Consider the following 6,371-nt stretch of genomic DNA (forward strand, 5'->3'; position numbering starts at 1 on the left):
TGCTTTTTCTATAATATAGAAAAGGGAAAGCAAAAGTTATTAATTCCTTTTCCTCTAAAAGGAGAATTATAAGTAACAATTTGTTTTCAACAGACTGGCAGATTCATTAACATATATTTGGCCCACAATGCAGCCAGGAAATTGTGATCCAGATATGTTCCTTCACGTAGAGTGTCCAATGTCATGATACCAGTGTGCTCTCATTCCAAGTCATGAAAGAGCACACGGGGGCAAGTACTTAAAGAAGAAGTTTGATACAACAATACAGTTGTGTGTCTCCCATCTAAAAGTACACAGACCAGAAGTGACCAGACAAATCAAATCTTGCACATGCGAGTGACATAGGAGTCACTTCTTCTTTGGTATCTTCACAGCACTTACAATCTTCTCATTTTTCTTAGTTTCCAAGGCCACAGAGGTGAAGTGTGATTACAGGGGCTTTGTAAGTACTCACAACAGCAACAGGAGGGATCGTTGATGGCTCTATAATGATCTAATACCGCTTGAAATACCATCCTGTCAGTGTTTTTGTCATTTAGTCTGCCTGTGAGTTATTTTTTTTACACCCAGAAAAATAGATCTTACTTCCTCTTCACCCTTTTTCTTTGAAATGTCTAATTTCATTCTCCCAGGGCCTAATAGCACTTAATCCTTCCCACTAGTTACTATACTGGAAAGAAACAGAACACCTTTATAAAAAAGATGGAAGGGATTATGAAGCACTGGGAAGACGTGGCTGCTAGTTCAGAGAACAGAAAAGTTAAAAAAAATGCTTCTGAGATACGCATTCATGGTGTATAATGTCCTGAGTAATTGCACCTACTGTCTCCATTAACTGCACAGACAGACAAGGCCTATCAGTTCTGCATTACTAATGCTCCAAATCATACGCTATGGCTCTAGGTGTGAGAGTTGCCTAACTCTATTTTAGTCACTGGAGTAGGCGGTCAGTATAAAATCACTGCCAAAATCCTTGAGTTCTGTAAAATAGGGGGAAATGAAGTCATGCTTTTGCTAGATTAAACTGAAAAGTTAGCAGCATGTTCTTAACTGAAAATCTTTTGTGCTTGGCACAGGAGAACTGAAACACCTTTCCTGAGGAAAATAAAAAGCATCAAAAATCAGACTGTAACTCAGTAATACCACTGGTTTTTGTGCAAAAAGCACTGCCTGTTTCAGCTCGTTCGTAAGCTAGTAATACCTTGTGCTGATTTCATTAAATACTTAAAGAATTTAAATGGCAATTTTCTCCCCTAAGTTTCAGTGTTATAAAGCCACAAAGCCTGCTCTAGGTCTGAAACTATCTATTTGCTTCTTTCCCTATACTACTGCAGCTAACAAAGATTGTGAAACCAGAATCTAGTAAACAATTGATGATACATGAGCCAAGAAAAGACCAAACTGTTTCTTTCACACATTGCAGTCCTTGGAGACAAAATTCTGCTGTATAACACTTATACAAAAACTGTGTTTCTGGAAAGAAAAACATCAACATTAATCTCTGGCCATCATGCCTCAGGCTGGGCTAGCAGTTTCATGAGTGAACAGAGCACCTTCAAGAAAAATATATTACTCATCTTTTCAGCTCAGACAACTGTAATTATTCCATGCTGAGGAGAGATTTGGTTCCCACTTTCATTTCTGCTGAGAACCTGAATGAATCTGACAATGATGGCCCATTATAGAGTCAGAAAAACTGGTGTCCACATGCCTTAATGAAAAAGAGGAGAGTTACACAGAGCTTGTTAAAGCAGAGAAGCATCAGGCAGAAGGTAAGTCCAAACTAGCAACGGAAGAGCAGCAGTCATTACCTAGGGAGAACTGTGGTTGAAAGAGGCTCTGAGGCTCCCCCAGAGCTCTGATGTGCAAGTTTCCATTTGTCTAATTAGCCATATCACCCAGTGAGAGCAAAGAAGTGAAACTGATTAATATTAGAGAGAAAAAGTGGTAGACTGGGATGGGATTTCCAACGGTTCAACAAGCAGCAGAAAGCAGCTGATAATAAATTGTTTCAAACACCGAGAAAAACCTGGAAGAGACAACTGTGAGCTAATTTTGAATTTGCCAACTGACAAGCTCATAATTCTTTAATCTATAGTCAGCAAGCTAGTGCCTGAGCACTAACACTGACTCATTATTGCTTCCCTGTAGGCAAGGGTAATCAGAGATGACTATAATGTGAAAAGAATTCCCACTCAGAGAGCCAGCATTTTACCTCTTCACTTCTTGCTTTCACCTCAGAGTGGAAGAATCACATACAATCTGTTTCAGTCCCCTGACCGTGGATAAATTTCATTCTGTGAAAATATAAAAATGAAAATGACTAACACAAACCTGCCCAGAAAATCTGCCTTACACCCTTTGCATGTAGAACCCTCTGCACAGTTGCCTTGTAAAGGATTGTTTGTCTTTCCCTCTAGGCTGTGAGGAAAATACCTGTTTGGCTGACTAGCTCTTCTCAAGCCCAAAAAGATATACTAGCAATCCTCCGGGGATGAGCAGCTGTGGCTCTGGCCAATGATAGCAGACCCGAGGAGCTAGCTGTTCTACCTGCTGGAGAGCTCATCCAGCAAACCACTTATGGCTACACTAGATGTTAAAACTTTACAGCCACATTTCTTCTCCCCTCCCAGCAGCAAGCTCACACAGCATGGAAGTCTGGAGACCAATGAGGCACTGGTACATTAAGAGTGCACAGGATACAACAAAGGATGTCCAAGGGCCCGCTACTGTGCTGTTCACCAGCATGCTCAGCCTAGCCTTCTGCACACTCAGCAGCTTCACAGCTGTACAGCAAGGGAAGAAACAAACCAAAGAAACACAATTGTTGCTCAAACCACATGCTTATTTTTGATTCATTTAATGAAGGAACTGAATTACCATTACTGCTTTTTCAGCACTGATGGTGTTTCATGTTTCTGACAATACCTTAAATATTTGCAAACTGAGCTTTTGATACTGATGACCTTGGTTTACTCTGTCTTACACAATTTCACATCTAAAAGCTTTACAAGACAGGAAGGTGGGAGAAAAAGTCTAAAAACATAGATGCCAAGTTACAGTTACAGAAAAACAAATCTCACTATTTCTTAATGATATTTGAGTATTCTATTAGTTTCAGGTGGATTTGTGTCTTCTTTACGATTCACTTTCCATGGAGAAGCTAGCAAAAAATTTAATTGCAGATAAAGCTACAAAACCAAAGATTTCTAAAAAAAAATAAAAACTACAGAAATTGTGCCTAATGTATTTTAAAGTGGCAGTCCCAAATGTCTGTGCTGAAAAATATATTTTAAAGTTTGTTCTGAATACCACTAAAGTCTGTAGAGATCATTAAGGAGGGTCTACAGGAATACTGTGATTCATTTGTACCACAGTAACACCTAGGAGCTCCATTTGTGATGGACTCTTTTGAGTAAGGATCATACACAGAGAACAAAAACTGTCCGCAATATTAATGTCAAATAATCTTCATTTGAAGTATATTTTGAATACTGACTACAAATTACTTCCACACAAGCTACAAGCAAAATTACTCGGCAGACACTGTTTGGTAAATAATACTGAATAATGAATATATTCCAGAAAATTGCAAGCAGAAAGGCACAGCATGGACCAGATAATTTTTTCCTCATGCCTTGTTCATCCATCTCTTCTCAGCCATGGGTGGTGTTGATTTATTTGATTAATAAATGTCCGTTCACTTACTAAGCACCAGTGAAAAAAAGCCTCCCTGCAATAAAAGTATTTTATATATTATAGTAAATTAAATGGAGTCTTTTAATGCCTCAAACAGTATTGTATTTTTAGTAATCATGTTCCTGTCACATAATTTTAATGTAACTAGTTCCATCTTCAAATAATGTCTAAAATAAAATGAGATGATAGAATTATAATGTGCTACAGCTGGTAAGAGAAAAATTCTTCTATTCCTCCCATGCTAGGTCAACACCTTCAAGGCTTTAAGCATGATACAAGGCATACTCCGTATCAGCTAAGCATGATAGAGAAGTCAAGCCATAAATCCAATGCAACAGCATGTTTTAGCATCAAAAGCACTTCCACATTTATTGTTGACCTCAACAAACTTCAGCAAAGTCACCTCAAAATATTTCTCTTTAAAGTGTTCTTTCAGTAAAAATACAGTGGGATAATAGATATCAGAGATAAAAAACCACATCAATATTTTAAAACCAAAACATTTGAAAGGAGGAAAGTTGTAGAGAAACTAATTTGCTTCACGTTTTACACATACAATACAAAAAGGGGTTTCTACAACAACATATGGAAAGTATCTGAATCAGGAAGACAATGACCTTCATAAATCACTCCAGGTTAAAATTTTAAATTATGTCTTGTTCTCTCTCTCATGGGATATTCACTGCATCTCATACAAACTCATGGTATTCCTAGCTTTGTAGCGAATGATGTCATATCAACACATAGAAGGGATGTAAAATGAAGAGTAAACACATTTTCACATGACTCTGACCAGATGAACCCACATACTCCGCTCTATCACTTCCCTTTAGCTTAAGGGAATTGTTGGGTTTTTTTCCTTTGTACATGATTTATTAAATGGACTCACCAAAACTTTAGGGGATTCCTCTTTATTTATGCAGCAGTGCACTGTGAGTGGCAATGGCCAAGAATAACATAGGACAGAAATCTGATTTCCCTAACCTCAGGTACATGAAGGCTTCGGGTTCATGCAAGCCAAAATAAAATTGCCCATGAATACAATAAAGCTTTATGGGATTTTGATCAAAAGCATGTTACGATTCAGTTAAGACAGCTGCTTGTGGCTAGTCTTACCTTTCCCTTCTGGTCACAACTATGTTTAGTGGACAAAAGTAGTCTATAGTATCAGCCTTTTAGTTTGTCTTCAAAAGCTGCAACTGGACATATTCCTTTCTTAAAAATAACGTAAAAAGAGTGTATATAACTGTACATATTCCAATTTTATCTCCTGTTTTCAGTAAATGTCTACCTGTTCATCCTGTTTGTACAGTCTCAAATGACCCCCTCAAACTAACAGAAAACTTTGCCCAGTGATTTTAGATAATAACAATGTAGCTTTAATTGCCAGTTCAGTATGCTCTATATTACTTCTCTAGAACTTTCTTACCCATATTGATCTTCAGAGAACAGTTGCAGTAATTTTAATGAATGGTTTAGCAGTCAATACTTAGAAAATAAATGTCTCTGAATCCAAAGTTTAATTCTACCCATAAGGGCAATTATTTGCACCCAGCACATTTTCATTCAAAAACTGCTGACAACTATTTTCCTAAGGTATGTATGCAAACTCCTACCACCCACTGTCTTTGTAAAGACAAATGCAAGAATTTATATCATTCTCCATGGACATGATTTATATCATAACCGATACATTTCTATCAAATTATTCTTTAGTGACATCTTAGTAAAGGCAAGACACAATAAAAGCAGAATGGTACAGTGCTGGCCTTGAACACATATGAACACATTTGAACAGTGTATGATTTCAAAATCTTTAATATTGAACATGTAATGAGTATAATCCTTTGAAAGGATGCTTGAACTACTACAACTACTACTACTACTTTAGTTATTTGTGAACTAACTGAACTCATTCTGGAACATGCTGGCAAATGATAAACACTACGATCAGCAGTGGATGTAAAACCAGCCACTTGGAAATAAAAATTCTTGTTCATGCAGGTGCATGTTAGTGATGTTCTCAAGCATAGCTTTGACATTCATATTACAGGTCCACTTCTGTTATTCTGCATGCAGAGCCAAATTTAATCCCTTGGGTAAATCCCTTGCCTTCATTAAACTGCGCCAGTTTACACCATAGAGAATGAGGTGAGGAACAATTTTCCCCTTTTTAACCTAATGGATGAATTCTTCTATATATAATACCACTCAGTTAAATATATAAACTGATTCAGTAGCAGAAATGTAGATGCTGGATTTACATTGCTAAAGGTTTATATATATGCACATACACAAAACATATTAATTTTTTTAAATTCATTTAACTTAATGGCACAAGGAGATTCTTATTTAAGATTTGACATGACTAAATAAAGTAGTTCTGGCTTTCTGATGCCTGTTTCCCTTCACTGAGACTAGCCACATGACCCCTGCCAAAAGTATCACTTCTTGGAATGTCTCATTTTCATCCTTTACTGCTCATGCATGTGCCAGAACAACAGGATCAGGACTTTCCCCACCAGCTTCCCCACTGCAGTCATCAGGTTTCCTGAGCAACCTGACTTGCTCCCCTAAAGTGGAAGGACCAGAAAAATTCCTGAATGTAACGCCTAGTAAAACCCCTTTCCAATAAACTATAATAAGGCCATGACAATAATTCCATAGTCAAA

This window comes from Strigops habroptila, chromosome 7 (assembly GCF_004027225.2).
Source record: "Strigops habroptila isolate Jane chromosome 7, bStrHab1.2.pri, whole genome shotgun sequence".
NCBI classification, from domain to species: Eukaryota; Metazoa; Chordata; class Aves; order Psittaciformes; family Psittacidae; genus Strigops; species Strigops habroptila.